The 20,632-nt window shown below is 36.3% G+C and overlaps 1 long non-coding RNA gene across 1 annotated transcript; it reads right to left on the bottom strand.

Moving 5' to 3' along the window:
- Positions 1-255: 255 nt before the first annotated feature.
- On the bottom strand, positions 256-19,652 carry LOC145293380 (uncharacterized). Its single transcript, XR_013869729.1, has 3 exons — positions 19,361-19,652; positions 7,230-7,277; positions 256-1,710 (listed from the first exon to the last, which is right to left on the bottom strand). It is a non-coding gene; the product is annotated as an uncharacterized LOC145293380 (long non-coding RNA).
- Between the last annotated feature and the right edge of the window lie 980 nt (positions 19,653-20,632).

Below are 20,632 nucleotides of genomic sequence, written 5' to 3' on the forward strand. Positions count from 1 at the left end.
TTTGGAATAGTTTCGGCTATGTAAGCAAACTTTCATGGTTGTCACATCCGTGAGATTTTTATGTACTGCTCCATGCTTACTACGGTGGCATGATATGCATGGTTTATTTAAGTCATAGATCCATTTTTTTCATGATGAGTATATGTTATCCATACATTAGTTTTTATCCTTTTTTTGTAAAGTTACCAAATACTGAAACCATGAGATGACAAGCCACCATGAAACCAAAAACATTCTTGTTTTCTCTATTTTCCATTTTGTTGACATTTAGTACATTTGTCAAAACCAAACTCCAGTGTGAGTTATCATATGGTTCATTAAATCTCATTTTCAAGAACAGGAAAATCCACACACTTCAAAATAGTGTGGCTTTTTTTTTTGTTTTATTTTCCTTCAGACGAAGTTCACAGAAATCAAGAGGCTCACTACCTGTGGCTAACACTTAAACCTTGTCTGAAATGCAGAGATATTCGAATGTTCCAATAACGCTCTTTATCTTTCAAACACTGAGTTAGTAAAGACATTAAGAACATAATCTTCTTCTTCCAAACTAACTATTTACATATACTATAACTTTCGTCTTGGTCTAATTGAATTCAAGGACAATAATTCATCTTGTCTGGTGGAGTATCAAGCTTTGTGTTATTACTTGAGGTAACATGAGTTCGCATATGTATCACCAAATTTGATTGAGAACAGAAATACCTACACCTCTAACAAGAATGTGGCTTTTCCCCAGTGTGAGTTCTCATATGTGTCATTAAACTTGATTTAACAGAACAAGAATATCCACACACCTCACAAGAATGTGGCTTTTCTCCAGTGTGAGTTCTTATATGTTTCACTAAATCTGATTTCTGAGAACAAGAATATCCACAAACTTCACAAGAATGCGGCTTTTCTCCAGTGTGAGTTTTCATATGTCTTACAAAATTTGATTTTCTACAACAGGAGTATCTACACACTTTACAAAAATGTGGCTTTTCCCCAGTGTGAGTTCTCATATGTATCAATACTTCTGATTTTCGAGAACATGAATATCCACACACTTTACAAGAATGTGGTTTTTCACCAGTGTGAGTTCTTTGATGTCTCACTAAATCGGACTTATTAGAAAAAGAATACCCACACACTTCACAAGAATGTGGCTTTTCCCCAGTGTGAGTTCTCATATGTCTCACTAAATTTGATTTGTCGGAACAAGAATATCCACACACTTCACAAGAATGTGGCTTTACCTGACTCTGCACTTGCATTTTTGGTACAAGTTGTTATAAAAATATGGTACTTTATTCTCGCTTTTATATTCTTACTTGACAAATTTTGAAGCAAATTTGATTTTATGCAAACATAAACATCATCTACTTCACAAGAATATAGCATTTATCTGGTGTTCATTCTCTTAGAGATATTGTATACTGCTGTGGTTTCTTGTATAAAATATTGTCTTTCCAAAAGCCACATATTTTTTTAGCAATTTGTGATTCGATTTCTTAATATGTTTTAACTTATTTCAACAGTAAACAGATATGTCAAAGTAATGGTATGACCTTTGATGCTTTTTTCTATTAAACAAAATTTGTATCCAGTACAAAACATTTTCTCACAGATTTCGGTGATGATGTCCAAATAAATCGCCGGGTATATAGGATGATGTTTAATGAAAATGTAGTCCATATAAATTCAATACATGGGTGCAATCAGGAACACCTGTAAAAATATATGAAATTCAATATTTTTAGTATTTACATTCACATATTAGTATTGTGTTTATTGTTGTCAATATTATTGCATTAACTTACAAATTCTAAATTAATTTAATCTAAAAAGTCATAGAAAAATAACCAAAAATTATCTTACTTGACACAGAACCAGTCGATATAGGTGATTCTTCAAATATATAAAGATATCTTCATTAATTTAATTCTTTTTATCCCCCTTTTTCATACGTTTTTCCCCCTTCCTTCGGTTCAAATAATTTTGAACTACATACTGGTTTTGGAGATTAGATTTTCAGACTTTGTGGTATTTCTTATCGAGTAAACGTCAAAAAAAAAGTCCTCAATTTCAATAATGGCATTTCCCCCAGTGCTATTAAAATCCTTCATAAAATATCTGTATGTAATGTTGCCAAGCTAATCAAAAACCTTGATTCCAGTAAAGAAACTGGTCCTGAAGCATTCTAATTATAGTGTTGAAAAAAACTTAAACCAAAACTAGCGCCCATACTTACAAAGCTGTTTAAGCGTTGGCTTAAGTAGAATTGCTTCCCATCACTCTGGAAAATCTCATCAGTATGTCCTCTATTAAAGAATTCTGGTGATCGGTCATCTCCCTCTCAGTACAAGCCCATTAGTCTTCTGTATGTCACAAGTAAGTTGCTTATCTGTGTTAAATAGTTAAAAATCTCAACAAAAATAACCTTCTTAGTGACATGTAATATGGTTTCTGTTCTGCTAGATCTTCAGCAGATGTTCTTACAGTTATATCTCATAGGATTATTGAATTTCTCGATGAAGGCGTCCTTTCTAGGGCAATTGCTCTTGACATATCAAAGGCCGTTGATAGGGTGTGGCATAAAGGTTTACTTCACAAGATCTCAAGCTACAGTATAGCTGGAAAGATCTCAGTTATTAAATCATTTCTCTTTGATAGGTTCATAAGAGTAGTGGTTGATGGGTAGTAATCAGAAGCTCACAGTATTAATGCTGGAGTCCTTCAAGGGTTCATTCTGGGCCAAACTCTCTTCCTGATCTACATTAATGATCTTCCAAATCACATCCTTATATCATCCATAGACAGTTATGCTGATGACACTACCAGCTGTTGTAGCACATCAAAGACCGTAAATGACCAAGTTCTCTCTGATTCTCTCTCCTCTACTTGAGCACATGGTACAATGAAGAAAGTGATGGCTGGTTACTTTTAATGGGTCTAAAGCCAAGCTTCTATATTTACATCATCAACGATATAATCCCCATCTGGCATCAATTGAAATGAATAGCTCTTGTCTTGGGGAGGCTTGATGTTTTGACAAGCTTCTGGGTTTGACCTTTACTCCTGATCTGAAATGGAACACATACATCAAATCCGTTACCATGGTTGCTGGAAACATGGTGGGATCCTTATATCGATCCCGTAAATACCTCACTGCTGATGCAATTCTCTACCTAGATAAGAGCCAGGCACGTCCAAGGATGGAGTCCTGTTGCCACATCTGGGCAGAAGCTGCCAGAAAGGACTCATCCTACCTTGATAGAGTTCAAAATAGATTTCCTACTTTAGTAGGGGATGCCCTTTTCTCTTCCCTGCAACCTGTTTCTCACAGAAAAGATGTTCCGAGTCTGTCTCTGCTTTATCATTGTTTTCATGGCAAGTGCTCGACTGAGCTCCAATCTATGGTGCCCTATTGTCAAACTTTCACGAGAAACACTCGGCTAGCTGAAAACACTATCAATAATTTCCCCCACTCTTTATCTGTAGATTCCATGAACAAAGTTTCTTTCTTAGAACTGCACACATGTGGAATTGTCTTCTGTTTGCCTGATTGTGAGCTGACTACAATATGCTTGTGTTCAAGTACAACGTAAATAAGTTCTTGATGAGCCATTCCACTTAAGTTTACAAATTTATCGAATTTCCATTAATAACGATTTCTATATTGTCCAATTTATTTCTGTACACTCATTAACCCTTATCCTCGAGTGACCTCTGGGCCTTGATAAGTGGTGATGTTCATGTAAAAAAAAAGAAGTGATTTCTGTGCGCAATGGCAACAGCACCTTCTGGGGAGTACCAGTGCTTGCTCTTAGGTTTTTGCTGGAGTATTTTGAAGGGTATGAAGCGGTTTATACCTACAATTAACCATTCTGTCAGGTCTTATTCTATAGAGGACATATTATTGTTAAACATAGAACACAGAGGTAGATCTGATATTAATGTACGAAAACTATCCCAGTCAGCCATAGAGTATCGATATACTGTATGATGGAGAGGTACGTCTGAAGACTTATTACATTTTGTTTTTATCTTAACTGAGAAAACCAAGTGGTCAGAAGATACAAGTGGTGATAGAACAGAAGATGAATATAGCTCAGGGCAAGTTGTGAGAAAAAAGTCTAGGAAACTTGCATACTGGCTATCAGTGTCGGGAAAACAGGTGGGTTTGTGAACAATCTGAATGAGATCATAAGCAATAGAGAAATTGTGACAGAACCTTCCCTCATCATGTTAAGGCTATATTGAGACGTGATTTGTAATAAAATTCTGATTGTTGTTAGGTTTGTAGTCGGTGAAAACCTAGAAAAATATTGTATTATAAATCTGAGAGTATTCTTTAATAACAAATCTTGTATTGTTCAACGCCAGATGCTGTAGTTTTTTTTTTGTTGTTGTAAAAACCCATCTTGTAGAAATGGCATGTTTATCCTTTGGGAGAGACAATATTGAAAAGATATTATTTTCTTTTAAAGCATCTATTTCGTTTTTCTTTTCTATTTTCCATTGCTGATAATCTTCTGAATTAATTGTTTCATTAAAGCTTTTGATGTATTATCCAGGCAATAGAAATAGTCGACTTGATAATCTTCCAAATTGTTGACCACAAAAAATCGGGTTGTCTTCTACTTATATGTTGGGGTGAATTAAATATCAGCATCATCATTGTCATCATTATTAATACTCTTGTCCTCGTCAATGGTGACTTCATTGTGATCATTTGTTTTATGAATTTGAGGAAATATTAATTCATCTTTTTCATTTTGTCTTTGAAATTAAACGCGTTTGTGAATTTTACACATCAGATTCTTTTTACTTTATTTTTGTCTGAAAAAATACTTAGTAAGCTGAGCTGTTTTTATCATACCCAAGAAATATACTGCGACCTATTTTGATATTTAATTTGCTTTTCTGATCTATAAATGCGAACTCAGTTGAACCAAATACCTGGTGCTACCAGATCAGGCTGTCTGAAGATATTGGCGTCCTGAGGCGAAATGCATCTAACCGTTGATGCTTTTTGTTTTTCTACTTCCTTTTGCAAAACTTAATTATGTTCTGCAAAACCCATAACAAAAACAACAATCCACATTTTCCCCTTTTTTATTCTCCAGATTTCTTCTTTCTCTTTCTATCTCACCCACTTTCTGACTGGTTTCCTAACTTAAAATGTACTAAACAGTAATAATGTAACCTTTTTCCCCTCTCCCATTGCAAAATTCATTCATGTTCTGCAGAGCAGGGAACAAAAACGATAAAATCCACTATAAAACAACCAAACCAAACACTACGAATTGGTGATTGAAGCTAGAAAGAGCTTGAAGAATAAAACCTTTCTACAAAATAGCTGGATCCAACATGAAAACTATTTCCAAAATAACTGGATTCGGCATTAATATCGGCATTGATATGCCGTAAAACAAAGCAACAAAACCAAACTGAACCACATACATGCATTCTCCTTAAATTTATTATTCTACTGCAGAAAGCTACATATGGGTTTTTAGATAGTCTTTTGTTAAAGGACCAGTTGTGTATATATGCAGCAGCCATAAGTGCATATATTCAGAAGTTTTAGGGGAGTTTTGATTCAATAAGTAGACATCTTGCAATTTTAAAAAAGTGTCCGCCATGATCTTTCAGCAGTTTCTTTTTAGTGAGGCGATTAAAGGGCCGATTTTTCATGGTTAATTAAAAAAAGCAAGTGTTTGACTTAAAGATTACATTAAAAACTCCTACTAATATTCTCAAGTGGTAAAATGAACCAAGTTAACTCCCTATTTATGGAAGACGGAGCTCCTTGTTACTCTGCTAAGACAGCACAATATTGGTTGATCGAAAATGGGCTTAATAAACTTCCATGGTCAAGTCAGTTCTCAGATATGAACCCAATTGAAAATCTTTGGTGCATACCGAAGCCTTCATAAAAGAAAAAGGAAACCATCTTCTAAGCTTGAAGTTTTAGCATTATTGTGTCAGACATGGCAAGAAATTCATCAATGCCCTGCCTAGAAAGGGTCCTAGCATTAAAACAGCAAAGAGAATTTCAACCAAATATTAATATTAAATTTGTGACTATTTATTTTTATGTAAATAAGTGTTTGTACGGAGGTCTATACTTTTCTGTCATGTTTATGTACAATTTCTTTACTTTTATGACATCACTTAACCATGGATCTTTTATCCCACAAATAAATCATCTTTCAGATTTAAACTCTTCTAAAACTTGCAAACAGGTTTCTCTTATTCAACATAAATCAATTCTTCAAAATATTTTTTAATTGCGTTCAACCTTTTTAATACCACTTAAAAACATTGTGTCCTTTTCAGAAAATATTTGAAAAACTATTTTATTAATTAAATGGTTAGCTTACTCCTTGGATGGATAAAGAACCCATTTTCAAATTGTTGAGTTTACAGGATTTGCATTTCTTAGTTGAACATAAATACACCTTACCTTGCAAATAGTATGTGTGTGGTATTAATAATTGTTTATAAGTAAATATACTTAGAGTTTGGATAAGAAAGATAAACCGGTACATTGTGATAGATGTGTTACTTGACAATGTTATTGAAACCAAAATCAGAATAATCAAAATGAATTTTTCTCAAATGTAACTCAATAACCATACTGGTATATATTTTTTTAATTAGGTTTCCTTACATTCAGATATAACCCTTAATGTAACAACTGTTGAGCAAATAAGATAATTTAGAAAAGATACTTCTAATAAACTGGTACCCATATAATTCAATACTTACATATAAAGTCCAGTATAAAACAGGGTAATCCGGTTTCAGTCACATAAATGGCCGAATCATTGTACAAAGATTTTCTTTTGTTTATTTTTATGGCGGTTTTCACATATGTTTTTATCGGATTCCTATGAGAATATTTTACTCAATAAAAAGTGTGTATGGTTGTTTGGGACGCTTTTTTCGTATTTCCACACCAATTTATAAAAAAAATCACTTCAAACAAATCACATTGAAACCTAAAGGAATATCATGCATTTGGTGTCATACGAACAGGACATCCTAAGTGATTTTTGCAGCAATAGTTTGTTCATATCATATTTATATTTCTGCATATTCATACAATCATAAAAAATAGGGAGAAGAAAGAGAATTACAAAGGATATTTATCAAATAGTTTTTTTTTTTCTTCTTCGTGCTAATTCACAATTTAAGGAAAGAGATGAATAATAAATATTGTGGTGATTTTTACTTACCAGAACTCAATGTGAAGGGCTGAAGCTGTGTAATTCTGTGTGGCGGTCCTACAAGGAAGAAATCGGTAATTGTTTGATCGACTGATTTTTAGTGTCGGTTTGTTGTCCACTGATGTGGATTGGATGTGACAACATTTACAAAAGACTAGGCGATCATAAGGAAACACCCTCATTTTGATCTATTGGTTGATTTTAGTTTGTTCTTTTACTGGCGGTTGTTTATTTTTTACTGTGACATTTTAATTGCCAGTTTGTGTTTAGACAGGTTGTTAGTAATCGCCCGTGTTATCTAAGATAAAAGAAAACTATCTTTTTGTTTCAATTACAAGGAAGAATTGTCGTTGGAAAGAATAAGGAAATTTGTTGCAACTCGCTGATAATTTTACCCAGAAAAACGTGAAGGATTCACCACACAAGGTAACGATTTCAATGTTCTTTCATTTTTCATGTCAAGTTTGGGTTTGAATATTTTTATCTTGGTTTTTAGTTTTTATTCACATTTTTTGTTAAAAGTTTAGACACTTCTTGTAAAACCTATACAAGTAAGGGGATTAACAAGCCACATTAATTTGCATGTTTCTATTCCATGAACAAACGAATAGGCATTGTTTTTGGTGGTGGTTGAATCTTAGAGAGAAACGCTTGTCTAGAGAGCAGTGATTAAGAGGACAGGTGTTTGAATACAAAAAATTATAAGATTATGTTGTGAATTCATTGCACATTGGGCTATGCATATAAACTAAGATAAAATTGTATAAGGAATGTATTCAGCATCCGCAATGAATAGTAAAAAATCAGTGTCGACTATAGATAACATCTGCGTAGAATCGACTAGATTATCTTTCGTTTATTAAAATTGAAAGTAACTAACAACGCTAGCTCCTCATGTTTAAATGGATTTCAAAGAATGTAGTAACCCTAATTTTTGTATATGTATGCATATACACAGGGAACTGATTTTCGCATTTCACTGTTTTGCTGAATACATTCTTAGCTTGAAGTTGCAATCAGTCATTATTCTATTTTTAAACTAATTATATGCATGTTGATCTAGAAGTAGTTTAGAATTAAATTTTCTTTTTTAAAAAGTGATCGGAAAATCACTATAAAAATTGATAGTTTTAAAAATAAATGAAATAAAAATTCTTTACTAAAAATGCTTTCCTCCAATGCACTGAAAATAAACGTGATCGTTATACAAAAAAATACTAAAAATGAAAAATATGAAAAATATTTTGGTAAATTTTTACATTCAAACCCAGTGTAGTGGACTTTTTAACAATTAAAAATCTATTTTTTTCAAAGCTATTACGTTTCAACAACATTTAAAAATATCCACAAATTAGGAATTAAAAATAAGAATAAGGATTAAAGATTTTTGCATAGGAATTCACTTTCCTATATAAATTCAATGTAAAATGAGCACCAACTTCATGGCCAGTCTGCAGTCAAGAATACATGTAATTGTTGGCCGTTTCCAATTTTTGTGGCAAATGTGCAGGGGGGGGGCGTCTTATGTTGGTTTTGGCTTTCTTACATTTTTTGAGAAGATTATAGCCTACATTTTATTAAGCATTCTATGTTTTCACCTAACATTTTCATAAACGAAAGATACCATAAAAATTTCCAATTTTACTACTAAAATTCCAATTAGATATTTAAAAAAGTGCCATTCTATTTCGCATTTTTTGTCTGATATACAAATGAAATTTTTTATTTGAACTGTAGATTCGAGAAGGAGACATTTATTCATTTTATTTTTTGTCTTGTTTCAAATAAAAACAATCGTCCCATCATTAATAAAATGTTATTTAGAAAGCCATTCTTAACAGGGGAAACGAGGTCCTTGCTTACTTATTTGTAGTTTCATCTAACATTTTAAATATATACAAAAAAACACGGAAATGTTTTCTAAAAACAACTATATAACAAATAAATGTTACCAAAGACAGGACAAGTAACTCTTCTACCTACCTGGATAAGTTTTTTAAACTTATTTTGAAGCGTTTATTTATTTTGAAAAAAGAAATGCCGCCTGATCTTCTGTTAAAATAAAAAAAAATGGTTCAAATGAGACGGTTCTCTGGTGAGTCCCATTAATTCCTCAAAAATCAAAATTAAACAAAATATAGGAAGAAACCCACCCAATATATGTCACGGTGACACTTTTTGTAAAGTGTTGTCATACCCAACAATATTTTTACAGCATCATTTGTTTAATAAATTGTTAGGTGAAAGTATAGAATAGTTAACAACATGTGGGCCTTGAACCCCCCTCCCTCCAAAAAAAACGTGAGGAAGCAAAAACTGATATGAGTCCTTCCTGCTAGAGTTCACAAAAACTGGAAATAGAACAGTTACATATCTTGTTGACCACTAACTGGCCATGAAGTTGGTGCTTATTTTACATTAAATTTATATAAGAAAGTGATCCCACTTTCTAATATCCTTAATATATATTTTTTTAAATTCCTTCTTTGTGGATATTTTTTGAAGATTACTGAAACGTAAAAGCTCCAAAAGTAAAATTTTATTTTTTTTAAAGGAGTTGAGTAAACTGGCTTAGATAGTAAAGATTTGTTTCTACATTGAGTTTCTACTAATGAGTGGTGCTCCATTTATGTAAAACTTTAAAAAAGAAAATGATCCCCATTCTAAAATTTAAAAGAAAGCATAAAAAATTAAACAAAATTCTCTATTAACATAAAAGGTAAGTGCAGACAGAAAAAAGATTTTAAAACTTGTTAAAATAATTAAATATTGAAAAGGCAGTTTTTGTGCTCAGTTGTCTAACATTTCAACCAACTTGGAATTACATTCTCTTTACGATAAACATTATTATTTTGGATTGCAATAAAATAAACTTATTTTAATGTTTCAGTTGCGTCTAAATAAAAATGCCATAAAACTTTAATTATTTCAGAAGAAGCCAATGACAGACACCACCAATGTACAGCTGGCACAAATGAAATTTTAAAAACCTATACAGAGCATTTAATAATTAAGTGAACCCCTTCGGATGGGGGCATATAGATATTTAGCAAATAGATGCGAAAAATTTACAAAGGAAATATGCAAGATATCTCTTGATAAATGATCAATAAATAAAATAAATTAAACTCTGCAAACCAATCTAAAATCTGTAAATGAGATTTATAACCCATCCTGTGGTCCTTCTCACTCTTACTTTGTAAATGACTAACTTCTAATAAAAAAAAAAACAATTTGTGCTTGTTTCATTTTTTATTGTCAAAAAAAATGAATAGAATCGGTTTGCAATCGGAAATTAGGCTATAATTTTTCTAATTATGATACCAATTTCGATATTCCAAAATGTTCCAATTTTTCCAATTCCTGATTCCGAATAATCGTCCCAACAATAGAATTTACCATACCTGGATAGACATTCCTTGGTCCCAGAACAGACCTAGACAAAGTATGGTATCATATGTCGGTGAACAAACTTGACAAGGCAGCAAAAGATCACAACCTAAATTACAAAAAATCTGCGTAAACTGACATGACAGACCAATGCCCAATTCTTCAGAGACACAGAGGGAACAGGATTACTCTGGGTTATAAGCAGAGAAGCTATCAAAACTAAAAACTACCTTGGACTCGATTAAACTTTAAGAAACACTAGCCCCAATAACTGTGTTGGTGCTGCATACTAATAAAACTATGGAAACAGATCAAAGAGATATTCATCAGATGGCAGAGAGAAATGGTTGGCAGGGAATGTCCATCAGTGAAAACCTCCCACTAGAGATGAGGAACGGAATCAGAGAAGTAGTAATGAAAAGGTGATTTAAAAACATGGTGAAGACTATGGACATGAACAACATACATGGTACTTTCACGAAGTACTACTCCGAAATGAAGACGATGCACAACATAGGACACTTCTGTTGGTCTCAATTGGAATCGGTGGATTATATCTGTGCCATACTTTCTTTCAACATCGGTAATGCAGATTAAATGGGAAGCAGCGATGGTGGGCGAAACTTCATACAGGTTAAAAAGCATGGGATGTATGACGGACAAGATCATATGCGGCGAATGGTTAATCACAACCAACAGGGAGGTGTTTGTACCAAACCCAGACCATTACTTTGACATATAGTTGAGGGTACGATTGTCGTTTAGTTATATGAATACTTTGTAATCGTATATCGAGCAAAAAAGAAATGAAGTGGATGACATCACTATTTCGCTGAACGTAAGCAGAACGTTTTCATAAGTAAATAAATGAATAATAAAAGTTAAGATTTTTAAATAAAAATAATTTATTATGACAGTTAACAGCAAAGATCGGGACACGTTATTCCCAATAATCACATCACGGATTCGTCCAAGAACCAGAATTATATCGGATGGATGGGCTACATATAAAGGCCTTGATCAATTGGATCATGGCATATATAAACACGATACTGTTATCCATGAGAAAAACTTTGTGGATCTGGATGATCCAACAATACACACGCAAACAATAGAAGATGTGTGGACTCATTCAAAGAAAAAAAATGAAAAAAGAGGGGAGGGAAAAACAGCCTTTTGGGATGCATATGACAGAATAAGGAATAAGGGAGAAGTGTTTCCATGCATCTTCATATGCATCCGTGAACAATATCCATTTTAAAATAACGCTCTATTTATTGTTTATTTATGAAAAATTATTTTATCCACGATTTAAAAATGTTCTGTTTTTTTTTTTTTTTGTTGCTTTTTTTTATTTGTGAAAAGTTCTGGGTTTTGTTTATTTGTGAAAAGTTCTGGTTTTTGTTTATTTGTGAAAAAGTTTTATTTTTAAAATAAAATAAATTATTTTTATTCAAAACACTTAACTTATATTAGTCATTTGTTTATTTGTGAAAGCGTTCTGTTTACATTCAGTGTGATAGCGGTGTCACTCACTTTATTCCCTTTTGCTCAATATTGTGGAAAAAAAAATATTTAGAGGGTAAAGTAGATTACCCGGTGATAGCGTAAGCTCCGAGGTGTTGCAAAGGATGCCCTAAGCGACCCCCCCCTACTGGGTCGAGTAACAAGTTTTGTAGTACGGCGAGCAGCGAGTAACTAATTTGTGCCAACCGTTCACCAGTAAGTCGTTAACAGAACTGGCACTAGTCAGAGACACAATTCTTTTATAACAGAAGAATAGTGCCTCCCCCTACTCCTCCAAGTCTATAAGAGACTCGTTCTCTCAACCACTCAGATTAGAATTCCGCCCTCGAGGCCGGCGCCACCAAGTAAGCAATCTCCTTTTTTTATTTTTATTTTTATTTTTATTTTCTCACACACTCCCGACAAAAACGAGAAAAAAAAAAACAAAAGGTAGAAGAGAGAAAAGAAAAAGAAAAAGTTACATAAAAATGACAGACCACCAAAATACTTAATCAAAAAACAACTGTTAGTACAATATAGCAGTAGTCGATCAGTCCAGATATCAATCAAGCAGGCAGTAGGCTAGGTCTACCCCGTCGTTTTTTAAGGGGCGCACATTCTGGGCAATACCACTTTTGCCTGTTGGGAGGTTCTGAGTCGATACCGACACATCGGAAATGGTACCAATCGTCGCACGAGTCACACCCGATCATATTCTGATTCTGCTGCGGAGAGCTGCACAGGGGACACAACCAGACCTGCTCTTCAACACTAGGGGGTGAATCCAACGTCTCCCCTCCCTCTTTTGTACACGTGCTGCTCTAACGACACCATCATGGCCTGGAATCAGTTCAGTAATAGTTCCTAAGACCCAAAACGGTCTGGGTTTCAAAGGACTCTTAATCAGCACAACATCATCCTTCTGGAGGCGGGTTCTTGTACTGAGTCGGGATCGACCAGGAATCTTCCTTCCCAGCTCTAGCAGGTACTCCTCATACCATAGTTTGTGGAAATCTGTCAGACATTGGTCCCTAAGTTCCAAGGTTTGAATTAGCCTCTCCCTGCTGGGAGGCAACAAGGTTGTTCTATCCTCTCTATCCAGTCGTATCAATAGCCTGGGGCTCTGATTGGGCTTAAGGAACATATTAGGGGTAATTGGAGTAGCATTTTTGTCGGCTGACACCTAGTAAGTAAGAGGCCGGTTATTAACAGACCTCTGAATATCCGATAACACTGTCAGAAGGGTAAAGTAATCCAATCTACCCCTGCCAAGAATCTTAAATAGGCAATTCTTCATGGTCTTGATACATCGCTCCCATGTTCCTCCATACCAAGGAGAGAACAAGGGAATGGTTTTAAGTTTTAACTTACAAGGACCGTATTTTCTTTGATAGTCCGTAAAAAGAGAGAGACGATCGAAAATCTTTCCACTTCCTATAAACGTTTTCGCGTTGTCACTATAAAGGGTTTCGGAACGCCATATCGGTTAGTAAATCGAACCAGTGCCTGGAAGAAAGAGGGTACGCTCATGTTGGGAACTACTTCAATGTGTATTGCTCTGATATTCAAACAAGTGAACAGGAGCAAGTACATTTTCGTATCTCGTTTCCCGTCACTCACCCAAAGATGGCCAGTAAAATCAATCCCAGTGTGTTGATAGGGAACTCTGAAATCAGTACGGTGCGACGGCAGGGCAGCAGCAGCATTCGGCGTCACTGGCGTTGAATTATAACGTTTACATCTGGCACAAACAGCCAGTACCTTATTCACAGCTTGTCGACCCTGCGGGACCCAATAACCGCTTCGCCTCAACTCCGCTAGAGTTGACCCAGTTCCAAGGTGGCAACACCTTTCATGACAATCTAAAATGATGAGTCTGGTAACAGGATGATGTTTCCCTATCAGAATGGGGTTTTTAACTTCATAACCAAAGTGGGAAGATTGGTTGATTCTTCCCCGAGATCGAATCAAACCGTCAGGGTCCAGAAAAAGATCCAGAGCACGAACCCTAACTGGCATGGGTTTACCACTCGGCTCCTTTAGGTACTCCACTTCCACGGGAAATTCTTGCCGTTGCACTGTCTTCATAAGGTAGATCGCTGCCTTAGAGTTGTAGTCCCATTGTCGATTAAATCGGATGGCTAGGAACTTAAACACCAAGGCAGTAACAGTCAGTAAACCAGAGAATGAGGAAAACCTCTGAAAAGGTATGGCCGAAGTGTACTCTTGATCATGGATCAAGGAACAATTTGCTGAACTGCGGGTCATTCGCTGGCATATCTCACTCAAACAGGGCATATCCTGTCCTGGCCATTGAGATATTCCTTCGCATAGCCAGGAAGGGCCTGAACACCAAAATTCCATCTTGGATTGGAACTTTCTCAATGTTAATCCTCTTGTTAACAAATCCGCCGGGTTGAGTGTACTATCAACATATCTGAAGAGAGTCTTCAAGCCATAGCGAGACTCCAACTCCACTTTCATCTGCAGAATGTCTTTAAGTCTATTTTTTGCAAAAACATTTTTGCTAGCCATGTTTTGAGATAAAATCCAGGATAAGACCACCTGTGCATCCGTGGCTATACACAAATTCTCGGGAACAAATCCTTCACAATTGTCCAGGATTGTGGGGAGACACTTGAAGGCGAGGAAAACGGCCATTAGTTCCAACACAGGCAAAGTCTTGTCCTTCATAGGTGCCACCTTAGCTTTCGCAAATAATAAGGATGACCGACCATTTTGTACGATATACACGGCAAACCCATATGCTTCCTTGGACGCGTCGCAAAACAGGTACATATCTCCAGGTAGCCCTGCCATAAGCGCCTTGCGCAAAAAACGGAAATCACTCAACCCTGAAAGGTCCCTGGCTAGCTCTCTCCAATCGCTCAAGATCGCTGGCTGGAGTGGATCATCCCAACCTGCACCATTCTTCCACATGGACCTGATTAGCACTCTACTGCGGATAGTAACCGGGAGACATAGGGACAACGGATCGAAGACCTTAGCTGACTCTGAAAGAACACCTCTCTTAGTTGTCACGTCAGGATTGCACTTTACCGGAGCGACATACAACTCCTCCGAATGTGGGGAGTATCGGTAGCCCAGTACTCTCTCCCACTCCTCTTCATGGATACTTAGAGTACCATCCTCCTTCATCCTATTGCGGAGCGCCTGACTGTTTGAGTTGCATGACTGGATAATAAAGCCCCCTTCCAGCAAACGCTCTCTAACAAGGGAATACAATGTAGTAAGCTCACTCGCGTCTGCCACGGATGCCACAAGGTTATCCACATAAAACCGGTCCTCCATCATTCTGCGGCAAGCATCTTGAGGGTATTTTGCCGCATGCAATTTTAAGATGCACCCCAACACAAATGGGCTGGAAGTAAACCCGAATATCAAGGTGGTATAGCGGAAGCAGCGCAAACAATTTCCTTGTTTAAGAAAAAAGCAAAACCGGTTCCTATCCGCCTCCAACTTAAGCCGAATCATTAGGAAGGCTCGGCGAATGTCTGCTAGTAGCACATAATTGTTGGCTCTAAAGGCCAGCAACAACTTTAAGATGTCCCCTGTTAAGTTAACGCCAGAATATGCTGCTTCGTTCAGCGATAATCCATCTCCTGTCTTCAAACTACAGTTGAACACTGGTCTTATCCTGGTAGTTGCCGTAGGGTCCGACTTGAAAACTGGTCTATGTGGTATCCACACATATTTGTCGAACTCCTGAGGGGAGACAAAAATCTCTTCAATTATACCGTCCTCCTGTTGCTGACGAAACACCTCCAAATATTCATCATATATTTTTCTTTTAGTCAAGTTTGCTGCTACCCGGTCTAAAACATGCAAGGAAGTTGCATGATTAGAGGGGACTCTGGCTAATCTATCGTGATGCCAGGGGAGCTCCACATAATAGCTTCCATCCCGAAGCTCTACCGTTTCCTCAAATCGCTTCATCTGAACTTTATCGTAATCAGAAAAGTCCTCCTGACTGGGAAGCCCCAGAGATTCCAACGTAAACATTTGTTCTAGTCCTCTTTGTACCATACTGTCAGGAAAGCACTCCGCCATGGGATCCAGGTATGTTGATTGTGTTTCAAGGACAAAACATAAATGTGATGAATCGACCTGGGGGGGTATGTTCCATTACCGAATTAAACGAGAGGTGAGTAACCTCAGAGAGGGGCTTATCTTCCAAGAAAAAAGAGTCCACTGCTCCAAACGGGACCAATCCAGGCGGGGTTGCAAAGGCCCATCCATTCAAACACGGGATCAGCTTTAATGAGTCCAGGTGTTCAATCAGGTCTAACCCAATTATTCCCTTGATCGGTATTAAATCCTTTCCGGTCTCAAACTGGCCGGCCAAAGCATATTTTGCATCCTGAAAGACACGCAATAGAGATTCCAGGTTGGCCACTCGAACCGACAAGTCCATACCATCGGCTACCAAGACAGGAGATGTCACTGTCCTTCCAGAACCCAAGTCAACTCCCAGGACTACCTCTGTGAACCCACGCTGACACTCACCTAGAAAAGTAGACAATCTCAGCTGACAATTGACACCAAGGGTTTCGATTGGGCACAAAGTTCTCAGTACATCTGCCGCCAGATATGTCCGCCCGCTACCCGTGTCCAGTAGGCAATTCACTGACACTGTCTTTGGTCCACAAGAGAATGTAACTGAGAGAATGGGTGGCAACGTGCGGGAATACCCGGTTGAAGTTGCATTGTTCACATCCACATGAAAAGAAGGAGTAATAGCGTTCCCCCTACCAAACTTTTGAGAATTGACAATTGACACCAAGGGTTTCGATTGGGCACAAAGTTCTCAGTACATCTGCCGCCAGATATGTCCGCCCGCTACCCGTGTCCAGTAGGCAATTCACTGACACTGTCTTTGGTCCACAAGAGAATGTAACTGAGAGAATGGGTGGCAACGTGCAGGAATACCCGGTTGAAGTTGCATTGTTCACATCCACATGAAAAGAAGGAGTAATAGCGTTCCCCCTACCAAACTTTTGAGACGTATTCTGTCTTACTGTTGATGTAAATGCAGTGGAGACACCGCCCTTAATCTGCAATCTCTTTATAGCTTCTCCAGTTAGTCTCAATATGGAGGACAAAGGTGGCACCCGTCTATTTGTTAGCGCTATTATCTCGCCTTTCAGTTCGAGAGGAAATTTCCTAAACAGAATCTTAGCCATCAGTCTGGCTCCGCCAGAATCGTCCACAGAAAAGTCACACGAAAAGGAATTCCCCAGCTCTTCCAACAGCGATGCCGTCCTGGAAACGAAGTCCCCCAGCTCAAAAAGGGCTCCACCTTTCTTTGGTACATAGTCCAGAATATCCTGGAATATTTGGTCAATGATTTCATCCAGGTCCAGATACTCCCTCTTCAGTATAGCCATGGCTTGCTGGTAATTGGTGTCAGTGCAACTCAGGTGATTTACCAGCCTCAAGGCTCTGTCTGAGAGTGAACACTTCAAGAAGTTCAACCTCTCGGCATCATTGGCCATGCCGATCACGCAGTTCTCAAACCTAGTCAAGAAGTTTCTGAAACTCATGCGGTCGGACTCCATTTCCTGTCCGCTAAATGTAGGCCCTGTGATCTGTATACGTGGGGGTTTAACAATGAAGGAAGAACCTCTCCCGGTAGTTGCAGAAGCCCTTGAGAACTCAAAGGCAGATTCTGAGTAAGGGCTGGGCTCTGGCTGTCGGTATGCTTGATCCAAATCGCCCAAGTCTTCATAATAATCCTTTAGTTGAGGCAGCCAAGCACCCTCAATCTCGGCAGGTGTACTCTCATCAAAGGAGCCTAACTCCAGCTGTGTGATACAAGTCTCTAACTCGACAATGAATTGTCGAATCTCCGTCCTTAAGAATGAGTACGCCGATGGCCTAACTCCATCACGACACATCTTCAGTCGTCCCTGAATCTTCTGAGTCAATGACTCCCTTCTGCGCAGGAGCTGCTCTTTCGTGACGTTCATGACAGTAGTTAACCGACGAAAGAGTAAGCAGCAAATCCTTTGCAAGATGTGGGAAAAAAAACTATTTAGAGGGTAAAGTAGATTACCCGGTGATAGCGTAAGCTCCGAGGGGTTGCAAAGGATGCCCTAAGCGACCCCCCCTACTGGGTCGAGTAACAAGTTTTGTAGTACGGCGAGCAGCGAGTAACTAATTTGTGCCAACCGTTCACCAGTAAGTCGTTAACAGAACTGGCACTAGTCAGAGACACAATTCTTTTATAACAGAAGAATAGTGCCTCCCCCTACTCCTCCAAGTCTATAAGAGACTCGTTCTCTCAACCACTCAGATTAGAATTCCGCCCTCGAGGCCGGCGCCACCAAGTAAGCAATCTCCTTTTTTTATTTTTATTTTTATTTTTATTTTCTCACAATATAGGGTGTCGAGAGTATTCATACAACTAAACGACATCCCTGCCCATTCAGCATTCATTTTGCACGTACCTATCATTCTAAAATCTAAAATATTGGATAAAATATCAAAAATCAAACGAATTTCTCTAACGACATAATAGGAAGACAAAAAAAAAATGTTTTAAAAAAATGTTAAAACAATTAAATACCGAAAAAGCAGTTTTTGTGATCAGTTGTTTGTCTACAATTCGACCAACTTGGAATTACATTGACTTTATGGTAAAAATTATGGTACTTGTACAGTTTAGTCAAGACATTAAAAAATGAAAATATCGAAAAAGGTTTAAATTGTATGTATCCGTTATGGAACGAAGTTCTCTGAAAAAAAATTTCATTTAATTTCATCAAGTAGTTTTTTCTTTTACAGAGAAAAAACAATTTGTTATGATACCGAGCAAAACGTTCGATTTAGCTAGTATTAAAGATGGGAAGGGGTGTCAGTGCTTTAACTGGAGTTATCTCCCTTTGTTATTTCTAAAATCCAAACAAAATCTTTTTTATAAATCCAAAATGGCCGCCTTCAACGCGCTCTCAAAATAATGTTTTTCCTCTGTAAAAAAAAAAACAAAAAAAAACTACTTGATGAAATTAAGTGAAATTTTTTTTCCGGAGAACTTCGTTCTATAACGGATACATACAATTTAAACTTTGTTCGGTATTTTCACTTTTTAATGTCTTGACTAAACTGTACACGTACCACAATTATTATTTTGGATTGCAATAAAATACACCCTTTTTAATACTTTCATATTATTTTAAAAGTTTTTTTTTTAAATAATATGAAAGTGTAAAAAAAAAACTTACCTTTCTTTCTATTCAATCAATACGGAAAAATCGGGATGAATTCGTTATTTTTTCTTTTAAAACAGAAAATTTGTTTTGTTTGTTAATATTTCTTTAGCAAATTGATTTTGTGTGTCCAATTCGTTCAGAAAAAAAAAATATGAAAATATAAAAGAATTAAAATTAAAAGAAGAAAAACACAATTTAAACATGAAATTATTTAAAAATAAATAAAGAAATAAACTGCTAAAGAACAAGAAGTTTAAGTCATCGTAAAACGGTGTAATCTTTATGTCGTTCCTCCTGTAAAAAAGTCTAAATGTGTCGAATTGTTTTCTTGTCAAGTTTAGATTATATTTGTCAATGGTTTGTTGGGATTTCATTTGTAAATTTATTTTTCGTTTGCCCAATTAATTAAAGAAAAATAAAATACATAAGTTATAAAAATCAGTTTTATTATTTTAAGACTGACCATTTCAATATAATTCTGGCCACTTCTGCATGAGCTTGGCCTTCGGGACAAGATCAAAGTGTAGTATATGTTCTTCAGATGCTGCAGTGCTGCTGTGCACTTCTATTTCTTGTTCTCTTTCGGTGGAGGATAAATCCTTCACGACTGAGACAATTTTTATTTTTGTACCTTTTCTCCACGTTAAAAAACGACCCTGGTGTCTAACTCTGTCCCGTGGGTAGGCATAGTAAATAGGTACATGAGGCGAATGTTTGTATTTTAGTTTCAAGAACCAACGACACATGTCGCTTGTCAGGGGTCAATAACTCTTCCTTTTCTAAAAGTTATTTCAAACCAAAATTATATTTTAATATATTTTTATGCAATCTTTCAGCACAAAAAAAAAAAAACAAAAAAAATTATTCTTAAACCTCTATAAATGTTTAATTTTTTAAAATTATATTTTGCTACATTTTTATACAACCTTACCGTATATTTTTTTTTAAAACAATCTATTAATGTTTCACGTTTTTATCCTATTTATTATTTTATTTTCAGTTATGTTCAGTTACTCAGTGAAAAAAATATATATAGGCAGATTTGCCGTTTAGTTGTACAAATAGCCTCGAAGGTACATTAATCGCTATATACCAGGGCGACCCAACATGTCCCTTTTTGTGATGATAGTCTTCGAGGTTATTTGTACAACTAAACGGCAAATCTTCCAAATTATATTAATACATTAAATTTATATTTTGATACATTTTTTATACAATAAATGGTTCGATTTTCATATATTTTTACGTCATCGTAAACACGTGTTTATATTTGAGGTTCATATA

Source organism: Euprymna scolopes, chromosome 14, assembly GCF_053919585.1.
Source record: "Euprymna scolopes isolate OS-2025 chromosome 14, ASM5391958v1, whole genome shotgun sequence".
Taxonomy (NCBI): Eukaryota; Metazoa; Mollusca; class Cephalopoda; order Sepiida; family Sepiolidae; genus Euprymna; species Euprymna scolopes.